The following is a 17383-nucleotide window of genomic DNA, read 5'->3' as shown; positions in this document are numbered from 1 at the left end:
CACAATGGAATACTATGTGGCAATGAGAAAGAATGAAATATGGCCTTTTGTAGCAATGTGGATGGAACTGGAGAGTGTTATGCAAAGTGAAATAAGTCATACAGAGAAACACAGATACGATATATTTTCACTCTTATGTGGATCCTGAGAAACTTAACAGAAGACCATGGGGGAGGGGAAGGAAAAAAAAAGGGAGGGAGCCAAACCATAAGAGACTCTTAAAAACTGAGAACAATCTGATGGGGGGTGGGAGGGAGGAGGGGGTGGGAGATGGGTATTGAGGAGGGCACCTGTTGGGGTGAGCACTGGGTGTTGTATGGAAACCAATTTGACAATAAATTTCATATTAAAAAAATGAAAAAAAATAAAAATATTAATTAAAAAAACACACTTGGAAACTAAACAACACATGCTAATTAAACACACTTCTAAATAATCATAAAGGAAATCTCAAAGAAAATGAAAGAAGTACGTTGAACTGAATGCAACATATGAAAACTTGTGGGGCTTAGCTGGAGCACTTAGAGGGAGATGTATAGTGCTGATCACACATGTTGGAAATGATGAAGAATCTTAGTAATCTAAGCTCCTACCTAAAGAACCTAGAAAAAGAAGAGCAAAATAAACCCAAATCAAACAGAAAGAAAGAAATTATATAAGAGCAGAGATCAATGAAATTGAAGATAGACAAGAAAATCAATGAAACAAAGAGCTTGAGCGTTGAAAGATCAATAAAATTGATAACTCTCTACCAAGACTATTAAAATTAAAAAGAGGACACAAATAGCCTATATCAGGAAGGAAACAGAGGATATCATTACAAGCCAAGCAGTCATCAATATGATAATAAGAGAATACTATAAACAATTGTACACACATAAATTTCATGACTTAGATGAAATGGACCAGTTTCTCAAAAAACGCAAACCACTACATTCATCCAATATGAAATAATTTGAGTAGTCCTTTACTAAATTAATTGAATTTGTAATGAAAAACTCCCCCCTCCCCCAAGAAATCTGGAAGCCCAGATGGTTGCACTGGAGAATTATAACCATTTAAAGAAGAATTAATACTGGGGTACCTGGGTGACTCAGTTGGTTAAACATCTGACTTTTGATCTCAGCTCAGGATGTGATCTCAAGGTTCCTGATATTGATCCCCACATCAGGCTCTAGGCTGAACAGCAAGGAGCCTGCTTGGGATTCTCTCTCTCTCCTTCTCTCTCTGACCCTCCCCTGCTTGCACATGCTTGCTGTCTCTCTCTCTCAAAATAAATAAACTTAAAAAAATTTAAATCTAATTTTTATATCATCTCTTCTAGAAAATAGAAGAGAGGGAACACTTCTCAATTCATTATGAAGCTAGTATTACCCTGGCACCAAAATCAAAGACCATACAAAGAAAAGAAACCATATACAATGTTCCTCATGAATATAAATGCAAAATCTTTAACAAAATCCTGGCCAATAGAATTCATCAATATATAAAAAGAATTACATTCCATGATCAAGTGGGTTTTATTCTGGGGATGCAATCAATGAATTTTTTTAAAGGATTTGAGAATAGAATAAGATCAGGACTAAATATAAGACTATGGAAAATTTTGTATTTATTTCCTTTCTTTAAACACAGAATGTGTTTGGGACCCCTGGGTGGCTCAGTCAGTTAAGCCTCTGACTTGGGCTTAGGTCATGATCTTGTGGTTCACAAGTTCGAGCTCCTCCTTGGACTCTGGGCTGACAGCTCAGAGTCTGCAGCCTGCTTCAGATTCTGTGTCTCCCCTTCTCTCTGCCCCTCCCCTGCTCATCTCGCTTTCTCTTTCAAAAAAAAAAATGAACATTAAAAAAAAGTTTAAGCACAGAATGTGTTCAACAGTGCTATAAAATGCACCATGCTGTTTAGTTATTGTGTGAGCTCTGTGCACCCAGGAATATAATCCATGGTGTTGATTCTGTTTTCTTTTACTAGTTATATAATTTTACCTCAGGCAAACTTACAGCAATTTTGTGTGTGATTTTTTTTTCATAAATAGCATTTTTAAAAGAAATATAACTACTACATTGTTTTCAAAATGAAAGTAAGGGGTGCCTGGATGGCTCAGTTGGTTGAGCGTCTGACTCTTGATTTTGGCTCAGGTCATGATCTCACGGTTCATGAGTTTGAGTGCTGCATCAGGCTCTGTGCTGACAGCGAGGAGCCTGCTTGAGATTCTCTTTCTCCCTCTCTCTGCCCCTGCCCCACTCACTCGCATGTGTGCCTGCGCGCTTTCTCTCAAAATACATAAATGAAAACCTAAAATCACTGCATTGCTTCATTAATGGTATGCACAATTTGGCTTTTTAAAAAAGCATATCTTAGTAAATGATTATACTTACGAATACAACTTTAGTTAAATTATTGACTCTATTGAACACCAAGTGATCAAGCATTGTCAATTTTAAAAGGCTTTTAAGGGGCGCCTGGGTGGCTCAGTCGGTTAAGTGTCTGACGTCGGCTCAGGTCATGATCTCACAGCTTGTGAGCCCTGCGTTGGGTTTGCTGTTGTCAGCTAGGAGCCCAGAACCTGCTTCAGATTCGATGTCTCCCTCTGTCTCTGCCCCTTCCCTGCTAATGCTCTGTCTCTCTGTGTCTCTCTCTTAAATAAACATTAAAAAAAAATTTTTTTAAAGGCTGTTAAATCAAAGCAGTCTTTTCCCTACTCCCTCTTTGAAACAAGTTATGAAAATGGAAGGACATGCAGTGTCCTTTTATCTCATGTGAAATTAATAAAGCACTATGGAATTATTTTTAATATTCCAGCATCTTATTGTGATCAAGATCCAAGCAATTTCGTGGCTACCTTAGAATGTAATGTGCCAGTACCAGGCATCAACTTTATTTTTCCATATATCTGTATAGACATTATTTCTAGAAGTTTCTATGTTACTTGTGGTAAGGTTACCTAGAATACATCCCAATGATTAGAACAGATGAAGACACAGTTTACACAGCTGAATATTATCATTTTTCACTGGTAGAAAGTATAAACAAGAATAGAATGACCAAAACAAGAATGACAGAAGCAACAACAACAACAAAACAAATTAAAAATTACATTTATCTAGGCAAGTGTTACTTACTATACTTATTTCTGGAGATGAGTGTAATATTGGTAGGCAAGAATGTGTAGTAGTTTATTGTGTTTAATATTCCTTTGTATAAAACAATATTGGCACTCATATTCATAGTGGTTTTTATATGAATAAAATAAATAAAAACCACTGTGGTTTTTATTTTTATGAAGGCCCAGTAGCGAGCACATTTGTAACATGAAAAATTTGTATTCAGTTCCCTTTATATGAAAGCAACCTAGTACACAGAGCTCATTAATTTATCCTCATCTGATATATAAATGATTAATCTTGATTTGCCAGCTAAATGGAATATGAGATCTCAACAGGCAATATTTATTAATTTTTACACTGGGCTTTAAATATTTCTACCCTGCTTCTGAAAGATACAAAGAGGAAATTACAGCTGTTGTGGTTTCTTAAGAATTAGTATAATCCAGTTGGTCCTAAATTGCAGAGTAGAAATTCAACTTTAAGATTTCTTTTGTATTGGTTTACCTCTGGCTACCTCATCAGAGGAACATGCTTTTTGGTTAAGATTTATACTTTCAGGTGTTAATTCATCCCCTTCCTTCCTTCCTTGATTTTGTCTTTTCATTTAAAAGGATATCTTTCATGAATTGTTGAATTGTTAGAATCATGCATTCATTTGCTCTTTTTCTTGTATTACAGACTTTTTCCAGAAAATGATATGAGATTCCTGGCAGATGATTAGATTGGCAAGTAATAAGGGCAGATGTGAAAATATATATCAAGAGCAAATTAGAAAAACTCAATATTGGGGCGCCTGGGTGGCTCAGTTGGTTGGGCATCCGACTTTGGCTCAGGTCATGATCTCGCCGTTTGTGAGTTTGAGCCCCGCGTCGGGCTCTGTGCTGACAGTTCCGAGCCTGGAGCCTGCTTCGGATTCTGTATCTCCCTCTCTTTCTCTCCCTCCCCTGTTCATGCTCTGTCTCTCTCTGTCTCAAAAATAAATAAAAACATTAAAGAAAAGAAAAGAAACACTCAATGTATATAATGATACCAAATAATAGTAAGGGGGTGGGGGTCAATGAAATCACACACATGGTGCTTAAAGTATAGCTTGGTTTGATGACTTTGGAGAGCAATTTGGGAATCCTTTGTAAAGTTGAAGATCATCTACCTTACCAAGACACTACTCCATCTCTCTACCCTAGAACAACCCAGGCATTTGTGCACAGGGATATTCTTTCAGAAAATTTGTAATACAGGAAATAATCCACTTAACAATGAATAAATAGAGGCGCCTGGGTGGCTCAGTTGGTTAAGTGTCCGACTTCTCATCTCTGCTTAGGTCATGATCTCGGGGTTCATGGGATCGAGCCATATGTTGGGCTCTGCGCTGAAAGCACTGAGCCTGCTTGGAATCCTCTCTCTGCCTCTCTCTCTCTCTCTCAAAATAAGTAAACAAACTTAAAAAAACTCAGTGAATATTTTTGTTTATTCAAACAGTTAGTATGCAAGATTTATAATGAATGCTCCAGGTCTACATGAGTAGACAGTTAATTTCAAAAATGCAATGCTGAGTTAAGAAAAAAAAAGTGCACTGTAAACGATACTTAAAGTATAATTTATGTAAAATTTAGCAATAGTACTATTGAATCTAGGTACATAATAAAAGTAAAAAAAAAAAAAGGCCATGAACACAATACACACCAACAATAGGATAGTAGTTACTACTGGGGAAGAAAATGGCAGGTTGAGGATATAGATGTTATCTGTAGCATTTCACTTTTTAGAAAGCAAAGTAAGAATTGAAGTAGAGAAAGCAGAGTATTAACATACGTTAAACTTGGCATTTTAGCATCACTTCATTTACACGTGTCTTTCACATTATCTTTTGTACTCTCTTATGTTTAAATGGTTTCCTGATTAAAAAGAAAAATAATTTCTAATTACCCACTGTGAAGGACTGAGTTCAACCAGGTGAATATAACTCCCATTGGTTTAAAACCAAAGTAGGGGAATTAAAGAGGTTTTCTCTTAAGCTGGCCAAGGAATAGCAAGAGGAATAATTTGTCAAGGAATGAACTTTGAAAATGGACCAGGATACATTGTTCTTTTCGTGGGAAATTATTCTGATACAGTCTTCTTTTAAAAAAAATCTTGATGAATTAACTTGTCCAGTGCTTATATTTTTCTCAGCAATAAAAAGTAATGATAACAATATTGCATAACACTTAATGAGCCCTTATTATATTCAGATTCTACTAAATTATTTCTATACTTTCTCACCTAATTCTCACAATGTCTCTGTGAAGTAGGTATTATTATAAACCACTTTTAAAGATGGGCTAAGTACTTTCCCTATTCACATAGTAGGGCTAGTGCATTACTGGCAAGAGTAACCATTAGCATCATTTACTCTGTGAGAACAACGAATTAATAAGTAAGTCTGAAATATTTAAGGTAATGGAAACGGTCCTTCCAGCATCCCTCTGTCCTCATTTTATATTGGATTACTCCATCGGTTGCTATTGAAGTAGTTTGATAATTAACTTTAGGGAGATTAAATTTATGTACTAACAGACCGTGTGCCATCCCCATTGAATATTCTATTTAATGGTCCTGTTTTTGTTTCAGTGTTAGGAAGTTAAAAAGTAATTTTTGAATATGTAAACATTAGTTTAGATTAACAGGCATCTGTCTGAATGGAAAAGATACGCCTACATCTAAATTTTCTTCCAGCTCGAAAAATTTTGTGTTTGTATGGTTAGATTAGAAACTAATTATACTTCTGAGAAATAATAATCTTTTTAAGAAATAGGAATAGTTCATTTGAGCATTTAAAGGATCTTCAAATTTAGAAACTGTAGGTAGAGTTTTAATATATTAAAATCAAAGCAGAAATATTGCCTAAAGTGTTACTCAAGTGTATTTATTGCTCTCAGAAATTGGGAAAAGCTGGGGCATCTGGAGCCTCAGTGTGTTAAGCATCCAGCTCTTGGTTTCGGCTCAGGTTGTGATCTCAGAGTTCAAGCCCTGCATTGGGCTCTGAGCTGGCAGTGCTAAGCCTGCTTGGGATTCTCTCTCTCTCTCTCTCTCTCTCTCTCTCTGTCTCTCTGTCTCTCTTTGTCTCTCTCTGTCTCTCTCTGTCTCTGTCTCTCAAAATAAATAAATAAACTTAAAAATTAAAAAAAAAATAGGGAAAAGCTGAGAATGGGATTGTCTTTAGGATCGGACTGTCAAAGTTTAGTTTCTAAAGTTATTTGGGAAGGAGCCTACTTTTTATTTTAGAATTAATTATAGTTAAATTTATTGGGCCTTCAAATGCTCCAATAAGCACCTGTTGCTTATCTGAACTTCAGTTCAGATACTGAAATGTGCCTTTTTACAAGTGGGATTTCATTTAGGCCTAGCAACATTGTATACTCACTCTGCAGATGAGAAAACTGAGGATATGAGAGGGTGAGTAAAAGGCTCAAGGTTGCACAGCTTGAGAATAGCAGAGTCATGATTCAACCTGGAGCGGATCCATGTTGTCAACTCTCTACTTTTCTGCTCCCTTCAAGCTGTTAAGGGGACTCAATGTAAAAACCTCCCTAACTAGTTCAAGGAAAAAGAGGTGAATCTGAGCTCTGAAATCTGCAACACCTTTTGACGGCAGGCTGAACACATACTTACTTTTTATGAGAAACAGTCACAATTAAGGATAGCAACTTAAGGGACCTCAATAAGAGAATTTTAAAGGACTGGGGTAGAGTTTCCTGGAAAAAAATGTTCTGCTTGGAAGGCATGCTAGGGAACTATGAATGGCTTTTCTTCTTTTTAGCCATGAAAAGATTAGAAGTATAATATTCTGAACTATTTTCCAGGCAGAGAAACTGTATAAGAGTGTAAGAGAGAGAGCAGGATTCAGAATATTTTGTTTTCCTTATTATTACAAAAACAAAATATGCATATGGTAGAAAATATTGACAAAGAAAAGAAAAAATTAAAAAATCTATAGGTATCACTGAGTGATAAATACCATTATTACCTTAGTGTTTACAACTCTCTCTGTATTCTTTAAAAATAAAATCATGCTGCTCAACCTGTTTTGTCACCTGACTAATCTTTTAAAGGTTAAAAGCATTTCTTTTTATTCTTTAGGGCATAAATGGAGCTATAGAAATGTCAATACAGTAAGTGTATATCCACGAAGTTTTTAACTACCTTTCCATAAAACTTACTTTAATGAAGCATTATTTTCTTCTGTTCTCTATTCAATGTAGTTCATGACAATTGTGGTCAGGACTTTCATGAATTGAACAAACCTGTATGTCAATCATATGATTCTCCTTCCAGGTTAGAAGGCTAATCCAGGGCCAAAGTTAAAACAGAAATAACGATAATTTGTGAAAGGTAGAGGAGATCCTATAGAATGAATATTTACCTTACATGTGAGGAAAGTGAGAACTTCAAAATAATGTCCAAAGCCATACAACTTGTTGGTGAGAGCCCCTGACTGAAATCTAGCTGTGCTAACTTGGTCCATTGTTTTCTCTTCTACTGCACAAGGTTTCTCACTTAGGATCCCATCTCATGAGATTGCAGAATAGAGCACTGTGTTCTAGCTTTATGAGGAGCAATGTTTCCAACCTCCACACTCGGGGCCCTGCATAAAGAGGGCCTTGGAAACATCTCCACCATTAAGAAATTCCATGAAGCATAGTAATTGTTCCCATTACTCCTTAAAAGGCCTTTCTACCATTGGAGGAACAGAATGTCCATTCATTAATCTTAGAATTTAAGATAGCCATTGGAAAGATTTTTAATTTAGTTTTCAAAGTCCTATTACTGGCCTGTGAAGCATGGGGAGAGTTTAAGGTAGAGGGAGAAATGTGGAGCAGAAGCTGGCCAGGGAATAGCCAAAGGTTTAACTTCACCAATAGGAATGTTTTTCTTCTTTTTCCTTCCTTTATCAATTGTCATTGTCCCTTTGAAATCAGTAGTATTATTTTTTTAAATCTAACATATACTTACTGTAGTCAGATAATGAGCTCAGTGCTTTTATATACATTATCTCCTTTAATCTTATGAATCAAATTATGTTTTTTCCCATTGTACAGATTAGCTAACTGAAGCTCAAGTGACCTTAAAAGCCTCCTAGCTAGTAATTGCACTAGGATTCTTTGGATCTCTGGAACCCACGCTCTTTAATCTGCTGTTCTTTTCCTCTGATAAGCATCCATGAGGGGTTGAGGCCCCAAAACCCCAATCAAGGTGCAGAGTAAGCTTAGAATTGATCTGAACAGTGGTATGAAAAGGGAGGATCTAAGCCAAGACACACGAAGCCCATGGCAATGAACTTTCTGAGTCCAGTACTAGGATTTTGATTTGTCTCACCATCCCGAGGTCAGGCCCCTGGGGTGGGGTGAGAAGGATCTAGTAACATCGGAATGACACTCCCAGCTGTACTTTTTGTCTAACAAGAGATGATGAAAGTTAGGAATCAGGGCAGACATCCAGCAGGTGTGCTGGCTCTGGGATTTATGCTAGATGTCCATTGTCACAAGGTATAGTTCACTCTGAACACCGTGTACCCAGGCACTGACCGATGGAACAGACCGATTCCAGAGCTCGTTCTTCCAGGTGTTGCTGTTGGATTGGAATCTAGAGAAGGTTGAAGCAAACGGAAGTCATCAGTCTGGGCTGTTGGGGGAGTCCTAAGCAGAGGGAAGCAGACCTCACTTACCCGCTGGAGCAATATTAATAGACATCATTAACAGGGATTTTTGATTCTATGGAACGACTTCTCTTTCTTGGACCAAGTTTATTTTATGTGTATTTGTTTTATTTTGTATATTTATAAATATATACAAACTTATGTATACATGTGTATGTATATACATACATATATATAAACATACGTATGTGTTTGTTTTGTTTTACATATGATCCCTATTTCCAAAGAAGAAACAGTGGTGGAACTGAGTCAGTGCAATTTACATGCTGTGTGTGGTTCTTGGCAAGTGAGAGGCAAAAGGGAGTGTGTTTAGGGTCAGGGTAGGGATGGGAATAGTGAGGATCTTCCAACTGAAGAAAACCTATGTGCAAGTCACAATAGGGCGGTGAAGGAGCACATTCAAGGTAATAGATGCCACTCTGAGGGGTGGTGGGCCAGCTTTCTCTCTGTAGTGTTGTTGGTGGGGTATGCATATTTTTTAATTTGAATATTTGTAGCCAGAATTCTCAAAGTGTGGTCTCCAGACCAGCAGGACCAGAACCACCTAAGAACTTGTTGGTAATGCACATTCTCGAGCTCCATCCCAGACCTACTGAATTACAAAACTTGGAGTGGGACAGGTCTTGGATCCAGGTGACTGATGCAACTAACATTTGAGATTCATGGACCTGCAGTATTACAACATTTCATTGTCAGAGCAGTTGTATGGGTCAAGAAATATTATCTTTGTTTTACAGAAAAAAAAATCAAGAAATGTCCGGTTAGTGTTAGGTATAATGCCCAATTAATAAAGAGCAAAGCTGAGCTTAAAATTCACTGTTACATGGTACAGTTTAGGCGCCATGCTGCCTCCAGATAATTTTAACTGTTAATTGAATTTAATCTTTGACTTAATCTGTTTGGACATTTTCTTCAGATGTTATTACGCTTTCCTATTATATGTCCTCAAGTATTGTACCATGATATATATGTTACCTCTCACATAGCATTTAGATGATATAATAGGAGCTACCTTCTATATGAAATTATCTGGAAGAACTTTCAGATCAACTAACTTTCCTTCCTTTTCCCTTTAGCTCTTTTTCTTCCACAATTTATTTAAAAAATTCTCAATGCTGGGGCGCCTGGGTGGCTCAGTCCGTTAAGCCTCCAACTCTTCATTTTGGCTCAGGTCATGATCTCATGGTTCGTGAGTTCAAACCCCTCATCGGGCTCTGCACTGGCAGTGCAGAGTCTGCTTGGGATTCTCTTTCCTTCTCTTTCTGCCCTTCCCTGCTCCTTTACTTTCTCTTTTGCAGAATAAATAAACAAACAAAAAGAAATACAGTTGTCAGTGCTATAAAAGTTAAAAGAATAGTCAAATAAGCAACACGTGTTTTTGCTAGAGTTACCAGTTACCATTTTTGCACATAAACTTTTCTCTCTTCCTGTGTGTATATCCGTGTGTATATGTGTTTGCATATCATACATGTTTTCCTGAGCTATTTGAAGATAAGTTGCAGATGTTATAACAATTCACCTCTAAATGATTTAGCATGTACCTCCAAGAAGAATAACTTTTTTTACACAACCACAGTACTACTCATACACCCTATTAAAGTGGCAGTTCAAAAAAAAAAAAAAAAAAAAAAAAAAAAAAGTGGCAGTTCATATTCAAATTTCTTTAATTATTAAAGAACAAGTCCCTTATAGTTTTTTACTTCAAGATCCAACAAAAATCATGCAATGCATTTTGCTGTCATGTCTTTTTAATCTCCTTTATCTACAATAGTCCCTCTGTCTTTTTTGTTTGCTTTCATGCCCTTGACATTTTTGGAATATGGGCTCATTGTTTAGAAGAATGTCCCACTTCCCATTTGTGTATTTCCTGTTGCATCACGTTAGGAAGCACATGATGTCTGTTTGTGCCATTCTAGATTACAAACAATTTGGTTATTTACTTATTTGCTGTCTGCTAGATGTCTGCAACATAAAGGAATCCCTTCCTCTTGTAAATGCCAAGTGATATGTGAGATGATGCTTTTTTCAGCTTTTTTTTTTCAACTTTTCACTCAATGGTATAAGCATCAGTTTCACATAGGGAGTTGCAAAATGGTGATTTTTCTAATTCTATTTCTTTTTTTTTAAATTTTTTCATGTTTATTTATTTTTGAGAGAGAGACAAAGAGAGACAGAGCATGAGCAGGGGAGGGGCAGACAGAGAGGGAGACACAGAATCCTAAGTATGCTCCAGTCTCCGAGCTGTCAGCACAGAGCCCTACGCGGGGCTAGAACTCAAAAACCGTGAGATCATGACCTGAGCCCAAGCCGGTCACTCAACTGACTGAGCCACCCAGGTGCCCCTTTCTAATTCTATTTCTACATTTATTAACTGACATTCTTCTGTTCCATCATTTCCCCCTTTCTCCCCTTTATTTTGTGTGTATTATGTATTAGGTATGTATATACAAATATAGATATGAATATGTATGTCTATATATGTTATCGCCATTTACTATAATTTACATTATTCTTAATATTTTTTTATTTAAGTCTAAGGTTAATCTATCATTTTTTGAAATATAAATGCATCATAATTTTTAATGAATGATACTATATGGTCACTGGGTTTGTACTAGATAGAAAAAATAGAAGAGATAAGATGATTTGTGTAGCCAATGGGACAGATCAGCCCTTTACTGGTCTAGTCTTTGTTACTCTTTACGATTTTGTTGAGAGATTTTGGGCAGAGTCAGGGGAGGAAAGATGGCCAGAGAGAATCTTTTAGATCGTGTTTTCCCCCCCAATTCCCGTATTTATAGCCTACTTTTACTTTTAAGAGAAATTTGCTTTGAATTAGGGTGCATTTTTACATTTTTGTGAGTTTAGTGGTTTTCAACAAGTATTTTATATACATGTGGATATGGTATATGTTATATAATTATGCTTTATATCTATACATATTCAGTTTTTATGAGAAGAGGATCTCTATATTTTCTCTGAAATATGAGTCATCATCAGGTTTTAATATTGCTAAGGGGAAAAGAAATAACGAAGATTCAGAGACTCTTTTATGTTTTTTGAATAAAAGTTGTAAAATAGATTACAGTGGTTAGAGACAACTTTTACAATACATGAAAAATGTAAGCATGAGTTGTGAGAAAATAAAATTTGATTTGTGCTAGAGTGAGTGAATTGAGTTAAAGGTAGTAAGTTACTTCATTATTTTGAAGAGACTCAAAGCATTATTTAAAAAGTAGACTTGTTTTAGATAAAAAATGCCATGTTAAAGTTAAATTATTAAAAAAATCTTAGGGGGGTGTCTGGTGGCTCAATCGGTTAAGCCTCTGACTTCAGCCCAGGTCAGGATCTCAGGATTTGAGCCCTGCCTAGGGCTCTCTGCCCTCAGCACAGAGCCTGCTTTGGATCCATTGTTCCTCTCCGCCCCTCCCGCCCCCCCTCCTCCAGCCCCTCCCCCACATGCATGTGCATGCTTTACACTCAAAAATAAATAAATATTTTAAAAGATCTTATCATTTAGACTTAGTCTTGTGAATTAATATTACATACACTTTAAAAAGCACAATAGAAAAAAAAAACTTGGGAAAAGTAGGATTATCTTCAAAATAGAGATTAAGAAAAATCAAAGTAGCTGAATATAATGATTTCCTAGCTGTGTTTCTTCTGGTTTTCTTGAAAACTGTGCCCTCTAAGTGCTGGTAAAGCTCAGAAAAAGCTTAAATCAGTGGTTGGGTAAGTGGGTTGGATATTAGAAGTGCATCTGCAAAACTTCAGAACAAATCTGTTACTTTAAGTAAAGCTCCCAGGAATTTATTCTCCTGATTCTTTCATTAAAGGATGTATAAGTGTAGGATAACCACTTAGGGGATGGAAATTTCTCAGAGTTTTTTGAGAAAAGAATTCGAGGCAAAATATCTCAATCTTTTAGGTGCAAGCAAGGCTGCCGTGGACTGTTGGACAGTTTGTGCCCTGCACTAGGGCTCCTGGCTGGGAGGAGAGTGGGGGCCATGCTCTGGGTGGCAATCTATGTACGGGGGCAAAGATCAAGAGGTTCAGTCTGGAAGAAAGGATGCCTTTCTATAATTTGCACAGAGGGCACATAATGGCCTATGTTAAACCTGGCCACAATATTGGTGAAATTTAGAAATAATTCTCTCTCTTTCTTTTTTGAAGTAATTTTTGTTTTTTTTTTTTAAAAATCTTCATTTATTTTGAGAGAGAGAGAGAGAGAGAGAGAGATCAAGGGAGGGGGCGAAGAAAGAGGGAGAGAGAGAATCACAGGCAGGTGCCCTGCTGTGAGCACAGAGTTCAGTGCAGGGCTCCAGCTCAGGAGAACTGTGAGATCATGACCTGAGCCAAAATCAAGAGTCAGACATTTAACTGACTGAGCAACCCAGGCACCCCTGAAATAATTCTCTTTTAAGTGCTGTTCCATATGACTGTGTCAGAAGGAGACATGGGGAGGGAGAGTGAAGGTTTAAAGGTTATACTCCTTGATTAAAATGACAGGAATTGATTATCATTTTTAATCTTTCCTGGTCTCTTCCAGAAGAGGAAAGAGAGTTTTCAAATCTCTTTATGATGAAAAGTAGTGCCTGTGTTTAAAGAAGTATTTCTGGTGTTCAAAGTGAACAACACATTATTAATGGAATCTTAGTTTGGGGTATGTCTACTTTCATTTTTAGTTCCTAAATTTTAGAATTTCAAAAGAAAACCATTTAAAAGTACTATTTGTGGTTGTTTTTAAACTACTTTCAACTTTACTATTCTTTATATTTACTCTCTGAAATCATGTTAAGGTATCTTGTAATAATAATCAGTGCCTTTCAAGGGACCAAAAAAGCTTAACCACAATAGGTTAAGGGATTAATAAAAAAAAAAAAAAAACAACAACAAAACAAACAAAAAAAAAACAACCTTAAAAGAGGCATCCGGTACTATTAATTTTTCATCATCCAATAGGTCAACCTTAAAAGTAAAACAGCCAGTTATTTTACCAGCAAAACTGGTTTATTCAGGAATAGCAGAGGAATTGCAATTTGGGGCAAGCATGTGATAACCAAAGCCATAGGTAAGTCTGGAGAATAAAAGAAAGTAACACTCTTTTATAGAGGAGAGTGGGTAGTTGGGAAGGGCTGTTATAAACAAAAAGCCCAGTGGAGTAAACTAGGAGTCGAAAGTGTAGTGGTGTTTCATTGGCTGAGTTTTAGAGTCTCTTCATTGGCTGGGCTGTTGTCAGACAAAGGGAAAACCTTCCCTCTTTCTGGAGTAGTAAAACAGGCTTTTTCCTGTTGGGAATGTAAGGTACGTCTCTTCATTTGGGTCTGCCATTGATGACAAGTAGTGATATGTGAGAGGGCCCCCTTTTGGCTTCCTGACTCCATGTTAAAAGTTTTTTTTTTTTTCAACGTTTTTTATTTATTTCTGGGACAGAGAGAGACAGAGCATGAATGGGGGAGGGGCAGAGAGAGAGGGAGACACAGAATCGGAAACAGGCTCCAGGCTCCGAGCCATCAGCCCAGAGCCTGACGCGGGGCTCGAACTCACGGACCGCGAGATCGTGACCTGGCTGAAGTCGGACGCTCAACCGACTGCGCCACCCAGGCGCCCCCTGACTCCATGTTAAATGGGTGTCTTTTCTTTAGTTTCACACATTGTTATTTATTATTAATATGGCTGATTCTCATTGTTACTTCTTGATTTTTTTTTCTGAGAGCTTTTGAAAACTATTCCCTTCAGAAGGAAACAAGGCAAAGCAACAGTTAACTAGTCTATTTCTTTATCAGACTTTAATATTTTAACAATTAATTTAAGCAAATTTTATATAAAATTATATTGCCATTATTGTTACGCTCAGAGTGGTTACTGATGTTTAGTAATCTTTGAATTGCACTGAAGTTAGTTGTCTTTGTATCCCTTAGGGAGAAATTTACGAAATGATGGTGGATTATTGATAATAGATAGTTACTCCACTTTTTTTTTGAGACATACCTGTTGAACTTCTTTTTTATTATGTGTATGTGAGTAGCAATACTTATACATATAGGTCATTTATAGATAATCAAATTCCCTCAATCTTCTGAATTCTTTGTACTCTCCAGTAGCTATGCCTGATTCATTTCTGCCATCATCCCCACTAAATGCCTCACTACCATACCAGATGGGCCAGATGGCTTGTTTCTCTGTGACTCCTAACATGCTACCCTGGAGACATGCCTAAATCCTGTCATCGTTTGTGGTTTTCAATGGTTCACACACCTGAAGTGAGTGTTAGAGTAACTAACAGTAACCTTTTTGAAATTAGTTTTTTAGCAGGCAATTTCTCTCTAGAACTCAAGCATGGAGAGACCAGGAAATATATACAGTAGGTCCTTCTCTTCTCACACTGTCCAGCTGGGGCATGTTTTTCTGGTTTCAACAAAATATTCAATACATTTCAGTCTGGGCCAATTGCCAGATTTTTCATGGCACTGCAAATCTTTACAATTGATTTTTGAAAGTAGCTATATTTTTAATTTTTCTCTTATAACATAGGAGGATAAGTTAATTCTCCAGAGTACACTATAAAATAACAAAGCAGTGATTTCACTGTTTTTTTAATGAGTCAGCAGGAGAGGCTATGACTGAGGAACTTTTACGGATCACAGGATTTATAATTTGGAGAACTAAAAGAAGAGATAAAGAAATAACTAACTGGTATTCTTGAGGTCTTGTAACTGATATTCTTGAGGTGTTGCTGACCTGGGATAATGGCTCCCATGTTAAATTCCCTTAATTATGCATTGATTTTTTTTCATAGTAGTAAGTTTTATATTGTCTGGATTCCCTCCTGATACTTTTGGGAGCACAGAATAATGATATGTTTCTGATCTTTGTCATATTTAGGATTAACAGGAAGCCCAAAGTGAGGGTGGCTTAAAGAAGGCAGAGGTTTATTTCTCCTTCTCATAAACAGGAAGCAGAAGTAGGCAATCTACAACTAATAAGGAAACTCCACAAACATGGAGGACTCAGGTTCCTTCCATCAGGTCTCTCTGTCGTCTTAACATACAGCTTCTAACTCAGGATCCACGATGACTGCCCCAGATACAAATGTCACATCTGCTTTGAGCCAGAGTGAGGGAGGAAGGATACACCCTTCCCTATAAGGAAGAACACATACTAGAGTTGTCATAGACCATTTCTGCTTATATCCTGTTGGCCAGAATCTAGTTACATCGCCATGTCTGGCTATAAGGAATACTGTGAAATGTAAATCTCATTCTGGGCAGCCCTGTCGCCAGTTAAATATTGGTGGTTCTATTATCAAAGAAATAGGGGAAGATGAAGATTGAGGCACAATTAGCAATCCCTGCCATAACTTTTCATAGTTTGCTTGAGAGGCTTTATTTATTCATACTTTCCAGGGGCAGTTGTCAACTTGTACACTATTTTCACAGTTGGCAAATTTTCCTTAAGACCTTGATCTGTTTTCTGTGATAGTTCAATGCATTTTGTTAATGACAGTTTTAAAGGGAGATTCTGGTCTTTTTTAAATGGTACAAGAAGAATGGGGCACAGATTACACACTCTTTCTCATCTATCTGCTCTAGCACAAGATGTACCCAAACCTCCACAGGTGTGTGGCCAAATTTTGATCAGTGAGAAAAGCTTACTAATTTTGGTAGCTGATTATGTATACAGTTATGCAGTGTTGTCATTTAGAACATTGACTCAGTAGATGCCCAGAGGTCGTATACAGCAGGTACAGACATCAAGAGCAGTATGGGGAGAGCTCAGTGTCGGAGATGCTCGCTCTACCTTGTGGATTTGCTGTCATTGACATGGGCTTCTATTTTCTACCATCCTTCCCACATTCCAGACAATAGGAAGGAAATTAGAGAGAGGAGCGCACGCCTTCCCTTTAGTGGCAGAATCTGGAATTTGCACACATTACACAGGTAGATCTTCCTTCCTTCCTTCCTTCCTTCCTTCCTTCCTTCCTTCCTTCCTTCCTTCCTTCCTTCCTTCCTTCCTTCCTTCCTTGGTTCCTTCCTCTCTCTCTCTCTTTCTCTTCCTTTCTTTCTACCATCTTCTACACTGGGCACCCAGGTGGCTCAATCAGTTAAGCATCCGACTTCAGCTCAGGGCACTCTCTCATGGTTCTTGAGTTCGAGCCCCACATCAGGCTCTGTGCTGACAGCTCAGAGCCTGGAGCCTTCTTCAGATTCTGTGTCTCCCTCTCGCTCTGCTCCTTCCCTGCTCTTTCTCTCTGTCTCAAAAATAAATAAATAATAAAAAAGAAATTTAAAAAAATATAACCATCTCCTACACTCAGACTGTTATATTGCTTAAATCTAAGATGATTACATCTAAGGCTCTTCAACTTTTACATTGTTTGCTATTATTCATGATTACAAACAGTAGCATATATACTTTGAAATATATAAATCTAAATGTATTTAAAGATAAGTATTTATGTGTTTCACAGTATACATTTATTGTCTGCATTTTGAATGGTTTCTTTAGATTGTGTTAGTAGAATTGGGCAAACATAGATTTGATAAATATTTCCAGTTTACTTTTTTAAAACGTTAAACAT

At 37.1% G+C, this 17383-nt stretch overlaps 1 protein-coding gene across 3 annotated transcripts in view; it reads left to right on the top strand.

Annotated features, from left to right (window-relative positions):
- Positions 1-17383, top strand: part of GRXCR1 (glutaredoxin and cysteine rich domain containing 1) — a 316157-nt gene that overhangs the window by 19186 nt on the left and 279588 nt on the right. Inside the window, exon 3 of one of the 3 annotated variants that reach the window (XR_009259610.1) lies at positions 3786-6425. The exons of the other annotated variants lie outside the window; for them this stretch is intronic. The gene's annotated coding sequence lies outside the window, so the exon portion shown is untranslated. Of the gene's footprint in view, positions 1-3785; positions 6426-17383 lie in introns of those variants that run through there. 3 annotated transcript variants of the gene reach the window in all.

The sequence above is a fragment of the Neofelis nebulosa genome, chromosome 3 (genome assembly GCF_028018385.1).
Source record: "Neofelis nebulosa isolate mNeoNeb1 chromosome 3, mNeoNeb1.pri, whole genome shotgun sequence".
Taxonomy (NCBI): Eukaryota; Metazoa; Chordata; class Mammalia; order Carnivora; family Felidae; genus Neofelis; species Neofelis nebulosa.
The sequence above is the reverse complement of the archived record's forward strand: the minus strand, read 5'-3'. Positions and strand labels throughout refer to the sequence as shown.